This window comes from Mauremys mutica, chromosome 1 (assembly GCF_020497125.1).
Source record: "Mauremys mutica isolate MM-2020 ecotype Southern chromosome 1, ASM2049712v1, whole genome shotgun sequence".
Classification (NCBI taxonomy): domain Eukaryota; kingdom Metazoa; phylum Chordata; order Testudines; family Geoemydidae; genus Mauremys; species Mauremys mutica.
Window position 1 is genome coordinate 86648283 of NC_059072.1, and position 16900 is coordinate 86665182.

Consider the following 16900-nt stretch of genomic DNA (forward strand, 5'->3'; position numbering starts at 1 on the left):
TGGCAGAACCCAGAAGAGGTTAGTTTCCTTTGAATATCCTGAATGGCTAGCGTATGGGCACTAGGGCTCTCTTTGGTTATTCTTTTATGTGTGTTTTTTTGTGAATAGAAACAATTAGAAGTGGATACTTACTGGTTGTGATTTCCTAAGAAATAAGAGGAATCCCTTGATATCTATAGGCTAGATGCTCAATGTAAATCCCCCTGAAGTCAATAAAAAGACTCTTATTGGACTTCAAGGGGAGTTAGGCTGTGCCTTAAATTAATATTTAAATATTAGTGATGAATTCTAGGAGCATGAGCTCTCTACCTTTCCTAATGCTGGAAAGAAGCAAACAGATAGAAGATATGACGTGTTCACTCTGCCAAATCATGAGATTGGTCTCAGTATTCAAAACCACTAAATTAAATAGGGCTTGGCTGGTTCCAAACATGAGTGAAAATAGCAGTCTGGTACAGGAATTTCTCTAATTTCGTGGTTGCAATCCAGCAAAATATGATAAAGTATTCAAAGACAATCTCTCACAGGAACACAGTGTTTGGCTATTCTGTGTCACCCATATGGATGCATGTAGAAATCAGACACCATATAAATCTGATATGACAAGAAACTATGCAACAGGCCAGAAAACACCATGTGTTCATAAGAGTCACAACACATAAGCAAAGTACTTCCCAGCAAACAATGTAAGACTGTGCCACCCAGAGGAGGTCATGGCATATCAATTTCCCCATAGACTAAAAAATATTTCATCCAGCTCAAGGCAAACAGATGGCTGTAGATAACCAGACCATTTCTGCTGTGGAAGATTTGTGCATCGATTGGCCCTTTAAACTACTAGAACCTTCTGCAGTTTTTACTTTACTCAGTTCTGCCTGATACATATGGAAGTTCAAAAGCAAATTATAATTCTGAACCTACTGGGAGGCAGAGACTCCGGCACCAGTGTCATGGCAAGAGCAGCATGAGTACTTTCATAGCCTCTTCATGATTCCACATATTAACATTAGCAGAACCAAATTTCAGTGAACTGTTTGTTTATACAGGAGAAGGGGATTCATGGAAGAGGAGATGATTATTGAAAGAGAAGTATAAGGAAGAAGCTGGAAGAAAAGCAGCATCATGGAAAATGGCAGATTAAACAACTATAAACTAAATATAGGAAATGCTTTTCAGAGAAAATAAATATATAGAATATATGCAAGAGAACAAAGAGGCTAGCATTAATAATTAAAAATTGATCATTTCCATTGAGAAACAAAAGCAAATAGAGTTCAAAATAAAATTTAGAAAAGGAAACAATGAATGGGGGGAAAAAAACCTGTTACATCTTTTACCCTTCCATCCTGTCGGTATGTTTGTCTATTCAGAGTGTAGGCTCTGTGGGATAGTATCCTTGTTTATATTTTTGTATAGTGCCTAATGCACTTTAGGGCACTGTATAAATAAAGAATTGGGCAAGTTTTGCATCTGGACCTCCTGAATTGTCAAGTATGATTTTTTTAAACTCAAAATGGTCTCATTCCCCAGATGAAGAACATATAAAATGGTGCTTTTGTTACTAAGCCTGCAAAGATTTACACATGTTCTTAGCTTTAAATATGGTAAAATGTCCAGTTGAGGACAATGGGATTATTCACAGTGAGAAAAATATAGCACATAGACAAGTCTTTGCAGGATTGGTGCCTTAGATATGGCTCACATAGGACCCTGCAAAATCCTGCATTTTGCACAAGGGACTGCGAAGTGTTACAAAGGAATCTTAGAAAACATTGGAAAACATAATCCCAACATTACATATAAAATGATTTGGTGTACAGTAGCTGTTCACAAAAGAGACCTTGGAGTCATTGTGGATAGTTCTCTGAAAACATCCACTCAAAAAAGCGAACTGAATCTTGGGAATCATTAGGAAAGGGATAGATAAGAAGACAGAAAATATCATATTGACTCGATATAAATCCATAGTACGCCCACATCTTGAATACTGTGTGCAGATGTGGTCGCCTCATCTCAAAAAAAAGGTATACTGGAATTGGAAAAGGCACAGAAAAGGGCAACAAAAATGATTAGGGGTATGGAACGGCTTCTGTATGAGGAGAGATTAATAAGACTGGAACTTTTCAGCTTGGAAAAGAGACGACTAAATGGGGATATGATTGAGGTCTATAAAATCATGACTGGTGTGGAGAAAGTAAATAAGGAAGTGTTATTTATGCCTTCTCATAACACAAGAACTAGGGGTCACCAAATGAAAATAGGCAGCAATCAACCTGTGGAACTCTTTGCCAGAGGATGTTGTGAAGGTCAAGACTATAAAAGGGTTAAAAAAAGAACAGGATAAATTTATGGAGGATAGGTCCATCAACAGCTATTAGCCAAGATGGGCAGGGATGGTGTCCCTAGGCTCTGTTTGCCAGAGACTGAGAGTGGGTGCCAGGGAATGGATCACTTGGTAACTGTCTGTTCTGTTAATTCCTTCTGGGGCACCTGGCATTGGCTGCTGTCGGAAGACAGGATACTGGGCTAGATGGACCTTTGGTCTGACCCAGTATGGCCATTCTTATGGAAATGATAGCAATGTACTAGTAAAGTGTTTCCTTTCTTTCAGTCAGAATACCTCTTCTACCTATGCTAACTCCCATCCTAATGGATTATTGTTGTTTTGTTTTGTGTATATGAAATTAATGAATGGACAGAAGAGAGGAAATCTTTCAAATTAGTGTAGGGATGCAAACAACATGGTTTCTTCTGAATTTAGAAACAACAACAGTTGTCCTGACTTTCCGATAAAGCTTGTACTCTGTCTCCCCTCCCACACAGAGATGTACAGTCTTCAGAGACAGCTGAGCCCATATGGTTCCACTTTCCTGGAAGGTGGAGATTTTGAGAGCCCATTCCAAGGGTGTGCATCCCCTGGCACTCTGTTCCACAGAGGTTCCCTGCAAGTAGTCTCACAAGGGAACTTGAAGGAGGAGGAGGGGGTTAGCATGGATGGTTCTGATGCATTGCAGATCCAGTGGCCACTGCTCCTTCACAGAGGGTTGTCAAATGCTGCTACTCCATTGCAAAGGAAAGGATTTCTTTCCCATGACCTCTGGGGAAGGATTTGCCCCTTTGTGCTTATGACTGTATTCTACAATGACAGACAGCACAAATTTATTTTCCATGGCAACCAAATACAATAGCAGAGCTCAATTTAGCCCTTGTACATGACATCTGCTGCTGGAATAATACAGGGTGCAGTGCGCATGGTGATGACAAATCTGCCTAGAGTGGATTGCAGCACAAGCTACCTGGGGGCCCACAGGCACCAACACTGTTCTAAAAGTTGTTGGCACTGTTTGGAGAGTGGCCATGCCTAAGGTGCCTGGGGATGCCCAAAATGTCCATTTCCAGTTTGCAAATTCTGCTTTCAGGACAAATATGTGCAACTCATGTTGCAAGATTGCCAGGCAAAATTGTTAAAGGTGGTAGGGTTACCAATGAAGTTGGTGGAAGCTGAGTTACCAACAAGTAAATTCCCCCTAATATTCTAATAGTACAAATAATGCCAATAAAAAGACCAGTGTAAGTTACATATGCCAAAGGCAAAAATTGTCTTTAACCAATATCCAAAGACATCTGGAATAGTATCAGATGAGCAATTCACTCAAAAAATTAAGCCTCAACTCAATAAAGAATATGTAGATAAAAAAGCAACTATAAGATGAATTTCTGCTGAACCAAGAGGTCAATGGGAAGACTTCATGGTTGGTGTAATATGTTCCTTTCTGTATGTGCCAAGGTTCATTCTTGAAATTGCATAGTTACATACAGTTTAAACAGCTAGATGTTAGCAAATCACATAAAATTATTTTCAAGTCTCAGGCACCAAGCATTTAATCCTCACTTATTTCTAAAATGGAAAGCTGTGTGCAGTAATCTTAAGTATTAGGAGCTGTTGTTTCCCTTTTCCCCACCCCCTACCCCATGGAATTTTAGTGTGTAGTAAGTCCACACTGGTCCCACATACTTCCTAAATATACAAATGCACATAATAAATCCCATTAAAATGATAGTTGCCAGGGCCGGCTCTAGGCACCAGCAAAACAAACAGGTGCTTGGGGCAGCACATTTGCAGGGGGCAGCATTTGGCCATCCTTTTTTTTTACTCACTTCCTCCCCTCTCACAACCCTGCAGAAGTGGAGCCAAGGAGCAGCTGGGGATCCAGCATGGGAGCTGAGAACCCACAGGACCCTGGGAGCTGTAGTTCCTTGCCTAGCTTCCTGCCTATAGAGCCAGCCCTGGAGTAGGGAAAGAACTACATTTCCCAGCAATCCCGTGGTAGCTATCAACAAGAAAGGGAGGGGTAGGGAGTGAGGTAGCTGAGCCATGGTGCAGCTTGCTGTGAGTAGAAAGGGGTGGCACTGTGAATGGGGAACAAGTGTGCCCAAGGAGTAGAAGGCTTTGGCCCAGATATCCCCTTCAGAAGACTTCCCCAAACTGGATTAGGGATACTGGTGTGACCTCACCTTGCAGCCCCCAAAGAAGGAACTGGGGGGACTAAATGGACAATGCACCTGTCTATCTGAAGCCTAGCAAGGGAGGTACGTGGATCCCACTAGAATTTAAAATGAAAAGTAAGGGAGGGGAGGCTCTGGACCTGGGCAGCTTTAGATACAGTACCAGGCACTTAGGAGGATTTCCACTTCTGGGCCGTGGAAGCAGAAATTGACTTTTCCTTTCCAGATATAACTAATATTCAGAAAGGGAATCTAGCACCTGCCTTTCAGATTTGAACACCCTCAAAATTCAGGAGTGCTCAAGCTCAGTTCGGGCAGCTGTTACTTCATTTCTCCCAAATCAAATATACCGAACCACTGTAACTTGCTGTAGAAAAAGTAGGATAAAATTGAACAAGAAATGCTTCCCAGTGGTTTTTAGGACTGGAATTGCTATTTTCAACAGCCATTGCTTTTTTTAAAAAATTGTTTAAAAGGAAGACAGTGATATTGCATTGGCAAATTCCCCATAGAAAGAAAGAGTAGAACAAAAGAATAATAAAGGCACCTCAACTTTTCCTCATTTATGGAGGACAGTCTTATAATATGCATCCAGATATCCTCCAGTCACACAAGCTGAAAATTGTTCCACTTTACTGCAGTTCTATAACCATACGGGAACCAATCCTGTCTGTGTTCTGTGCACATCCAAAATTCCTGCTAAATGACCTGCCCTGGGAGCGAGTTACTAGTGACCCTGAGACAGCAGGAGGGTGCAGGTTGGGGGGAGAGCCCAGGGCTGGGGTGGCAGGGAGATGGAGGGGAAGGCACTGGTGGGAGGGAAAGGGGGGAGCCCAGTGCTGGGGTGGCTGGGGTATGTGTGTGTGGGGAGAACCCAGGGCTGGGGCAGCAGGGGAGTGCGGGGCAGGGGGAGCCCAGCGCTGGGTGGAGGGCAGCCAAAAATGTTTTTTGCTTGGGGCAGCAAAAAACCTAGAGCCGGCCCTGATAGTTGCATTACTATTGAGTAATCTTTAATACATAGAATCAAAATCTCACTTGTATTTGGGTTGAATTTTAACCAGTTAGAGATGATTCAATCTTGAATCTCTATAAACTAATCTGAAATGTCAGAGCTGTCTAGGATTTGATAGAAAAGCTATATACATAACTGCATATCAACTATTTAGTAGCTAACTGTTGTCAGAATTAGTTCTAATTTGGAATAAGAACTATGTGAGCTGGCAACATGTTGTAGTTAGTAGTGTAGTAGAGAGGATGAACATGTATAAACAACATAATAGGAAAAATATTGCAACCAGTGGGAAAAGCATTAGGAAGAGTGTAGTGCAGCAGGTGAAGCAAACATATTGGGCCTTTGCTGCTCCTAGTCATGACAGCAGTGTGCTGGGTTGCATTTGCTGAAAGATTGCCAGGGGCAACCAGTCCCCCTGACTGGAAGACCTCCAGACAATTTGCACGGTTCTAGGCATCAACTGATTAGCTGTTTCATTTTTTTCAACTACATGATTTAAGTGTCATATCTAGGCCAAGAGCGCAAGATGGGTGAAGAGCAGAAACAGGAAAAAAGGTTGAGATATGTGGGAATAGATTCCTAGACAGAAATAAAAAAACAATGCTAGGAAGCCATGAAGAAGGAGATAGTCTATCTAATTTACATCACTATATGCTATTGAAAAAAAAGAACAGAACAACGAAATATTACATTAAGAGAATCTCTCAATTGGAAAGTTATGGCACAAATTCTGGTCTTACGAATAACAATGCTTCATGGGATCATATCAACATACAAACCAAACCTCTGTTGCTCTTGACACTGTAGAGCCTTGAGTTTCAGGACTTCATCTTCTCCTGATTCTCCTGCCTTGACTAGGGTTCAAAAGATATTATGGCTTAAATGCAGACACATTTTAAAGGCTGACTGTAAACAAGGCACACTTGTAAGCTGGTTGAGTTAAAGGCCTAGGCTGCCTGGTATACTTTATCTTGACTAGGTTAGTATGTGCTAAAGCACAACTTTCCTGATCTGAACTAGACATTTAAAAGGTGCTTGTGGCAGGGTAGACTACGTCCGGAGGTTGCTGGAGTGACCAATAAGGGGCCAGAAGGGCTGGATAAAAGGCAAACAGCAGAACAGAACCTTCAGTTGCTGTGTGGAGCTTGATGAGGGAGGACCAGGTGCCTGGCTGGCTAGATGAATAGCAGGACTGCGGATAGCTTACTTCAGAGAGCTCACCAGACAGAACTTAGCCCAGCAAAGGCTGCCAAAGACTAGATGCCTGGCTCGCTGGATAGAATAGCAGCAGAGCCATCAAATGGTCAGTGCAGGCAGGCTGAGCCTGGGGGACTGAGCATAAAACCTGGCCAGACCAAACGAGGCTACCAAGATGGGCATAGCTGAGTGTCTGAAGATCTGAAGAAAGCAGTGCCTCTGGGAAGAAGCCTCAATTGTCTTGGTCTTGTAGTTGCTGAGGCTAGTTGTGCTCAGACTCATTGCCTACATGTATACTAAGTCAATTCAAAATTTCACAAGTACCACACACCCGGGTGGCCACGCTCATATTCTAGGGCTAGGGATGGGACTGGGACTGGAAGTTGAGGAAATAAAATATTTTATCCATGTCTTGGATTGACCATTATCTGCTGTGGTTTGAGGTTAGGTAGCACCTTTCTTGTTGGGGCAAAATACCTGTTTTTATGTCAGACTGGTGAAAATTGAGCATTTCACAGAAATACAATTGTTCCTTTTACAGACTACTTGGTCAATGGTTTGGTAGGCTTTCATAATAATCTTTAGTCCTCCATCATGGATATAGTGGGCCTCAGGTATCTTCTTGGGTCTGTGTGTGATAGCTGTTGACCATTGAAAAGTGAGGTTTTGCCATGTCTGTTTACAGTGCTTTCAGGGCTTCAAAGCCAAATGCCAAATAGAGGGGAATGATCATGTCCCTAAATCTGCTGGCAATGCCCCTACTTCTACAGCCCAAAATACCGTTAGCCTTCTTGGCAACAAGGACACACTGTTGACTAATATCCAGCTTCTCATCCACTGTAACCCCTAGGTCAGGGGTCGGCAACCTGCGGCTCCCGGCTCGCCAGGGTAAGCACCCTGGCGGGCCGGCCCGGTTTGTTTATCTGCCGCGTCGGCAACTTCGGCCGATCGCGGCTCCCACTGGCTTTGGTTCGCGGTCCCAGGCCAATGCGGGAGGCAGGAAGCCGCGGCCAGAACATCCCTTGGCTCGCGCCGCTTCCTGCCTCGGGAGCCGCAGGTTGCCGACCCCTGCCCTAGGTCCTTTTCTGCAGAACTGCTGCCTAGCCACTCAGTCCCTAGTCTGTAGCAGTGCATGGGATTCTTCCGACCTAAGTGCAGAACTCTGCACTTGTCCTTGTTGAACCTCATCAGATTTCTTTTGGCCCAACCCTCTAATTTGTCTAGGTCCCTCTGTATCCTATCCCTACCCTCCAGCATATCTACCGCTCCTCCCAGTTTAGTGTCATCTGCAAACTTGCTGAGGGTACAGTCCACACCATCCTCCAGATCAATGAAGACATTGAACAAAACCAGCCCCAGGACCGGCCCTTGGGGCACTCCGCTTGATACTAGCTGCCAACTAGACATGGAGCCATTGATCACTACCCGTTGAGCATGATGATCTTGCCAGCTTTCTATCCACCTTATAGTCCATTCATCCAGCCCATACTTCTTTAACTTGCCAGCAAGAATACTGTGGGAGACCGTATCAAAAGCTTTACTAAAGTCAAGAAATAACACATCCACTGCGTTCTCATCCACAGGGCCAGTTATCTCATCATAGAAGGCAATTAGGTTAGTCAGGCATGACTTGCCCTTGATGAATCCATGCTGACTGTTCCTGATCACTTTCCTCTCCTCTAAGTGCATCAGAATTGATTCCTTGAGGACCTGCTCCATGATTTTTCCAGGGACTGAGGTGAGGCTGACTGGCCTGTAGTTCCCCAGATCCTCCTTCTTCCCCTTTTTAAAGATGGGCACTACATTAGCCTTTTTCCAGTCATCCGGGACCTCCCCCGATTGCCATGAGTTTTCAAAGATAATGGCCAATGACTCTGCAATCACATTCGCTAACTCCTTTAGCATCCTCGGATGCAGCGCATCTGGCCCCATGGACATGTGCTCATCCAGCTTTTCTAAATACTCCAGAACCGCTTCTTTCTCCAAAGAGGGCTGGTCACCTTCTCCCCATCCTGTGCTGCCCAGTGCAGTAGTCTGGGAGCTGACCTTGTTCGTGAAGACAGAGGCCAAAAAAGCATTGGGTACATTAGCTTTTTCCACATCCTCTGTCACTAGGTTGCCTCCCTCATTCAGTAAGGGGCCCATATTTTCTTTGATTTTCTTCTTGACTGAGCCTTAAAAGTTGTCTAAAATCATAACTACCACGTCAGCTTTGTTTTAGTTCCTGGACATGTGTGAACATCTTATCTTTCTGGTTCACCTGTTGCTTCTATTTGTGTGAGCCGGTGGGCTCAAAACTTCATAACATGCATGGAAGAGGGTACAAAGCAAAATGATAACTGGAAAGAGAACAGAGTTGTTCCACTTTTAAGGATTTTTTACTTTTGCATCATTCACATAGAATATGCAGCTTTTACGTATGAAAACTGCTTTTTTGACAGTACAAAATGGTGTGGAAAGACAAAATTGTTAATAAATCCATTTAAAACCTTTTTTCATAGTATATTCCAGGAGTGATTTTTTTTTCACTTAAATCTATGGTAACAGATCAGCCACTGTGAAGATGAGATATTAAACATGGCAGCTCTTGTTTTGGAGAGCTGATACTGTGAACATTATCAGGAGATAAAATATTTTAAAATGTCAGTTTAGGACAGCTTCACTTGACAGTACTCTGTATAAACCCTTTGAGGGCAAATTAAATACATAAAAATGCAAAAAATAATGTTATACAACTCAGGTAATATCCTCAAAGTAGGAAATTTGGAGTTAAGACTTCATTATTCCATATTTGTCATGCCTTTGTGCTTAGATGTTCAGTGCAAACTGTACTCTCCTGCATTCTTTATGGGCACATAACTCCCATTTTAATAATATGAATTTTATATGCTTATGGGCTGCAGAATTAGGACCATGGGTAAGATCAAGTGCTCTTAAAAAGTGACCTTAAATACAAAACCCACCACCAACTGTGGAGAGTTAAGGAGCCTCTAGTCTGAATTGACATTAAGAAAGAATTTTCATTTGGCGGTAGGCTTTTTATATTCTCTGTCTCCTATCCTACAGAAGTCAAGCCAGTTGAAGCCTCTTTAGTCTCTTATGGAACATGGGAAATAGTAGAATCAGGAATTACTGCCAGGAAAGTAATAGCAGATATACTGCCTTTCTAAAAATGTGGTATTAAAACTCATTCACAATTTCTACACAATGTTAATTCACATAATTGTGTCGTGAGTCACCATATAATATCTTATTTATAATTTATGGACTCTAAATTTATGAACACTTACTTTCAACTCCTTCTAGATTATTAGGCATTGAAGGCCAAAGCATACTCTGTCATTTGAAAACTGACTAGTCCAACATGTGCATAAGTTTCTATTTTGATATATGACTTCAATGTAATTAAATGTTGCCTCCATATTTTACCTATGACACATAATAAAAATCAAAGATTAAAGGAAATAGTTCACTTAGCCTTGAGACATCCTTGGAGGAATGGGATAGTGTGACACAGTAACCAATATGTGCCAACTGGCAGAGAGCACAAGGAGGGGGGATAAAGTTTTGTGGAATCCCCGGGGCCAATTATTTGCACAAAATATTCCCCAAAGAGTGGCATGTAAGTTCTCTACCAAGAAACAGGAACCCACTGGTCATCATGATCATTGGGGAATGTGTGTATGGATAATATTTAAGTAGTAATATATCAATACTGGAAATTATTTTCTTAAAGCCTTGAAGTTAAAGGCAGGACACCAGAGCCTTGGCCCATGCTTACTATTTAACACATAGAGGCAACCATGCAGATGTCCAGCTTGCTGATGCTCCAGACCTCGCTGCACTTTCTCATCTTTGATCTCTGACCTGAGCCTAACTTTGATCCTGACTGTTATCTTCTGACTCCAGCCTAGTAGCTATTTCTGATCTCTGGTCTCCAACGTCAGCCTGACTGATCCTGACTCTTCCCTACTGATTTCAGCTGTCACAACTCCTCTGACCCCTGCTAACCAACCACTGCCTCGTGGTCACCTCTTGATTCCATGGCACCAGCCCAGCATTAACCACTTGGCCTGACTGCAGTTTATGAATAAAGATCAAAGCACTGTTTTTGATATAACTGGGGTTACAAAGAAACATACAGTATCCTTTACCTAGAGCAGAAGCTGGCAGTGTGTTTTGTCCCATGAAAAAAGGATCATAGACAGACTTTGCTGAAAAACACTGGAAGGACTTTGGGGTGAGCTTTGTTCTATATGACATGACAGTATCTAGTTAAATAAGCAAATGGTTACCTACCTTTCCATAACTGTTGTTAATTAAAGACGTGCTGCACATGTCTATTCCACAGTGGGTATGTGCACGTCCCGTTCACATGGTTTTTTTCCTCAGTAGTACCCATGAGGGTGACTCGAGCGCCCTCTGTTGCTGTGCACCTCTGCATGCTGGTATGACAGAATGGAGCCTCAGTTCCTTCGTACTGGACAGACTCTTAGAGAGGGGAAGGCGGGCAGGTTGTGGAATGGATATGTGCAACACATCAATAATTGGTTAGTTTTTCAGAATGAAGAGAAGTAAATAGTGGTGTTCCCCCAGAGGTCTGTACTGGGACAAATCCTGTTCAACATATTCATAAATGATCTGGAAAAAGGGGTAAACAGTGAGGTGGCAAAATTTGCAGATGATACAAAACTACTCAAGATAATTAAGTCCCAGGCAGACTGTGAAGGACTACAAAAAAATCTCTCAATACTGGGTGACTGGGCAACAAAATGGTAGATGAAATACAATGTTGATAAATGCAAAGTAATGCACATTGGAAAACATAATCCCAACTATACATATAAAATGATGGGGTCTAAATTAGCTGTTACCACTCAAGAAAGAGATCTTGGAGTCATTGTGGATAGTTCTCTGAAAACATCCACTCAATGTGCAGCAGCAGTAAAAAAAAGTGAACAGAATGTTGGGCATCATTAAGAAAGGGATAGATAAGAAGACAGAAAATATCATATTGCCTCTATATAAATCCATGGTATGCCCACATCTTGAATACTGTGTGCAGATGTGGTCGCCTCATCTCAAAAAAGATATATTGGAATTGGAAAAGGTTCAGAAAAGGGCAACAAAAATTATTAGGGGTATGGAATGGCGCCTGTATGAGGAAAGATTAATAAGACTGGGACTATTCAGCTTGGAAAAGAGACGACTAAGAGGGGATATGACTGAGGTCTATAAAATCATGACTGGTTTGGAGAAAGTAAATAAGAAAGTGTTATTTACTCCTTCTCATAATACAAGAACTCGGGGTCACCAAATGAAATTAATAGACAGCAGATTTAAAAGAAACAAAATGACACAATGCACAGTCAATCTATGGAACTCTTTTCAAGAGGATGTTGTGAAGGTCAAAACTATAACAGGGTTCAAAAAAGAACTAGATAAAGTCATGGAGGATAGGTTCATCGATGGATATTAGCCAGGTTGGGCAGGGATGGTGTCCATAGTCTCTGTTTCCCAGAGCTTGGGAATGAGCAACAGGGAAAGGATCACTTTGTTACCTGTCCTTTTCTTTCCCTCTGAGGCACCTGCCATTGGCCACTGTCAGAAGACAGGATACTGGGCTAGATGGACCTTTGGTCTGACCCAATATGGCCATTCTTATGTTCTCTCGAAGAATAACACCTATGGAAGAATAAATAACCACGTTTTCTTCTCTGAGTGATTGCATATGTCAATTCCATTGTAGGTGACTCACAAGCAAACATCCTTGAAGGTGGGTTCAGAGTATACCTGAACAATGATTGTAAGATAACCTGTCTGAAAATGGCATTGTCTCGGGACTGATGGGAAATGGCATAATGAAAAAAAAAAAGTGTGGATTGATGACCAAGTTGCTGTTTTACAAATGTCTGCAATTGGCCAGGAAAGCTGCAGAAGCTGGCTATGCTCCAGTATGCTGCAGAGGCTGGCTATGCTCCAGCTGGCTATGCTCCATGTGCCAACAGTGTAGCTGGTGGGATGGTATAAGCAAATGAATGAAGGGATTCAGGAAGAGATTCTCTGAGTGAAGATTGATCAGCCCTTAACTGTGTCTACAACTGCTATGAACAGTTGTGTAGAGGACTTGCAAGATTTAGTATGCTGCAGGTAGAAAGCTGATATCCAGTGAGTGAAGCTTTTCCTCATCACTATGCACATGGGGTTTTGGAAAATATGTGGGCAAATTGTGTGGTTAATATAAAAATTAGACACTACTTTTGTAAGGAATTTTGGGTGAGGGCAGAGATAAACTTTATGGAAAACTGTATGTGGGGGTTCAGACACCAGAGCTCTCAACTCACCCACCTTTCTGGCTGAGGTAATTGCCACAAGTTGTAAGAGGTTCGATGAGAGGTTCTGCTAGGACTAAGTTCAGATCCCAAGGAGGGATGGCATCTTCTACTTGAGGGTACAAAACCCTTTAGGAATTGGGTAAAAATGGGGTTGGAGAAAAGAGATCTATTATCCATCCAGACATGGAAGGCCAAAATAAATAACAGATGCACCCTTATAGAGCTAATAGCCAAACTCTGTTTTAGATCTAGAAGATAGTTCAGCATGAGGTCCAGGGGTGCCCACTCTAGAGATACATCTTTCCTATGAGACTAAATGGAGAAGCAATTCCACTTAGCTAGGTAAATGTTTCTAGTTGAGGGTTATCTGCTTATCAGAAGCACATTTTGGACATCCATAGAGCAGGACTTCTCAAAGGGTGTTGGCCATGAAGCACACCCACTGTGACATGGAGAACTCAGAGGTTGTGATGAAGCAGGCACCCATGGTCCTGGGAGATTATGTCTGCATCCAACAGAAGGGGCAGAGGAGGCTCAATCAACAAGGTTAGTAGGGTTGAGTACCATTGATGACAAGGCCACCCTGTTGCTATAAGGATGAGGAGTGCATGGTCTTGTTTTATTTTGAATATAACTCTGGGAAGTAAAAGAATTGGAGGGAAGATGTACAGGATGGAAGTCTTCTAGGATAGGAGAAAAGCATCTGTCAAGTGAGCCTGGGCTGAACCCTCCCCAGGAACAGAACCAATGGTCTTTTCGGTTGGTTCTTGTTGCAAAAAGATCCACTTGGGAAGTCCCCCATAACTGGAAGATGAACGTGGCCACGTCTAGATATAATGATCAGTCGTGTTGATTGAAGAAGGATCTGCTAAGCTGATCCATTAACATGATCTGTTTCCCTGGAAAGTAAGCAGCTTTGAGATTGAGTGGGTGACACAGAAATCGAGAGGCAGACTGCCTCCTGGCAGAGTTGGTCTGACTGTTCTCTTTGTTTATGTCAAACGTGGTCACCAAATTATGTCAGAATCAATAGATTTTTTTCACCACTATGTGGGGAGGAAGGCCAAGCAGGCTATCTGTACCACTGTTAACTTCTTGATACTTGTGAGATTCTAGATCTTGAGATGACCAAAGGAGTCTCAAGAGTGAGACTCCTGAGTCTGGAGTAACCCCATATGAGCTCTCTAACACAGAGAAAACACGTCTGTGACAAGCATGAAGGTTGGTATCGCGGGGAGAAAGGGAGCCCCCACAGAAACTTTCAGAGGGTCCATCCATCAATCTAGGGATGACAAAACTAGTGAGAGTGGTCCCTGAAGAGGGATGGGAAAGGGGGTTAGAAATGAAGTGGGTGGCAAACCCCTGTTCTACCATGCTTAAGACCCACTGGACTGATGTTATGTGGGCCCAAGCACTTATCCCACTTCGTAAGTGATTGGTACATAAAAGATGGGGAACAGATGGAACGTAGATAGCTGGTATGCTGTCCTCAACTGTCCTGTCAAAATGATTGTTTGGAAGAGGCAGCTGGATGGGATGAGCCTACAGATGCTGAAGAGGAGGGCTGTAGAGATTGCCTCCTATGACCCCTTCCTTTTTTTCTTGTTGGAACTTGGTATCAAAGGAGTAAAACTCTGGTGTCTATATGGCTGCTATGAATGAAATTGATTTCTTTTAATCTCTGGGGGATTCAAAAGGTTTTGTGTGTCACCCTGGAATCTTTGAGGCTATGAATCTTGTCATCAGTTTTCTCTGAATACAGAGAAATGCTTTTGAAAGGGAAGTCTTAGATAGTCCGTTGGACCTCTCGGGGAGCTCAGATGACTGCAGCCATGAACACCTTCTCATAGTAATGGCTGATACCATTGTTTGAGCTGCCAAATCTGTACTTTCCAAACTGTCTAGGAAGTCAATCCTAGCGACCAGCTTGCCCTCCTCAGCCATTACTGAAAAATTGTGTCTATGGTCATCTGGTAACTGGCCTTTGAATTTTTTTTAATGTTCTCTGACATTCTGGGGTGCAATTCAGACCAGTGAGAGGTTGTGTCACCACTTGCCCTGCAAGCTGGAGTGCCTCACAATCCTTTGCTGCTGTAGCTGCCAACCTGGGCCCCCTCACAAACAGCCAGACAGCATGTAGGTCAGGGGTCCCCAACCCCCGGTCCGCGGCCCGGTACCGGTCCGCGGCCTCTTAGAAACCGGGCCGCGAACCGACCCAGTGGAGCTTCCGCAGGCGTGCCTGCGGGAGGTCCAGCTGAGCCGCGGGACGAGCGCTCCCTCCGCAGTCGTGCCTGCGGCAGGTCCGCTGCTCCCGGGGCTCAGCTGGAGCTTCCGCAGGCACGCCTGCGGAAGCTCCACTGGAGCCGGTGGACCTCCCGCAGGCGTGCCTGCGAAAGCTCCAGCTGAGCCCCGGGAGCAGCGGACCTCCCGCAGGCACGACTGCGGAGGGTCCGGCAAACGAAACCGGTCCCTGGACCCAAAAAGGTTGGGGACCCCTGATGTAGGTCACACCTTGAGTGGCTGTGTATAGCTGCAGCCTGCCAGCAACACTTCAGTCACACTTTGGCTTTCACAGCCTCGGTTAACACTTGCAGGGTGACTCCAACACACTCCCAGTCCTGAATTTTTCCCCAAAATTTGTGTTCTTCACTATCCAACCCTTTCCTGGAGAGTTCAGATATTTTAGATCCATTGCTCCTGTAAGGGAACAATATTCAACAATTTGCTATTTTAAATGGAGCTACCCACACAATTCAGTTTGAATGCAGCAGTGGATTAATTTCATTAAAGAATTAAACAAGTTTATTTAACAACAAAGAGACAGACTTTAAATGAGTACAAGTATAAGGCAGAAATGGTTACAAGAGAAAAAGATAAAAGTGCTTTCTAGTGCTAAAACTTAACAAACTAGACTTGGTTCAAGACAAAATTCTTACCACATGCTCTCAGAAACTGGGCTGACCAAATTTCAGGTCAGGATCTCTCCCAAAGTCAGATGTCTGCTTCCTTTGTCTTCTTGAGAGAGAGAGAGAGAGAGAGAGAGAGAGAGAGAGAGAGGTGGATAGTGAGAGATTCCTTTGGGGTGTTTTGCCCTCACTTTACACGCCAGTCCCCTTTTGCAGCACATTTTCCTGAGGGTTACCTCTAGATAAAGTTTTCCTGCTGTGAGGATGGAGACAAGGAGGCTTATGATGAAAGAGGTTTCATGTTGTTGTTGGCTAAAATGCAGATCATTTACCAAAGAATGGCCACTTGACAGGTGATTATCCATCAGTTTTGATGACACCTGGCTAAAGGCGTCAGCTTATCCTTTGTCTTTGAGAATCTGGTTTATCCACTCCCCAGGCTTGTCTGGTAACATTTCAGTTATTTCAGCTTATGCTCATAACTGTACATTATAAATGTTGCTACATACATTTCACCATGATATTAACAACCAGTGATCATTTGTTTTCAAATGATACTTCACAAGGCATATTTAGTACAAAGATTATTACAATAGTGTGTAAGGTGTGAATATAGGGGTGCATTCAGTCACATTCTCCCAGAAAATGAAGTCAAATCTACTCAGGAGCACCTGTTGGTTTATAATCCTGAACTGCAGGCTTCCTGAAAAATAAAACTTGCAACCAAACAGATCCAGCCTCTGCAAATCTTTGCCTTTTGGTGTGGAAACTTCTTGTCCCAATCTTTCCCGCTTATTGCTGCCACCACAAGAGAATCCAGGCAGGGGGGTTAGAGTAAAAATGTTCAGACACCTTAGAGGAGACAAAGTACTTCCTCTCAGCTTGTTTTGCTGTGGAGGTGGAGGCAGGGAGGTGGGTGTCTGCCAAAAAGCCTTGACCAGCTC

The 16900-nt window shown here is 43.2% G+C and overlaps 1 protein-coding gene across 3 annotated transcripts in view; it reads right to left on the reverse strand.

The window, feature by feature from the left end:
* The window catches only part of ANKS1B (ankyrin repeat and sterile alpha motif domain containing 1B), a 764239-nt gene that overhangs the window by 493381 nt on the left and 253958 nt on the right, over window positions 1-16900 (reverse strand). The window lies entirely within an intron of this gene.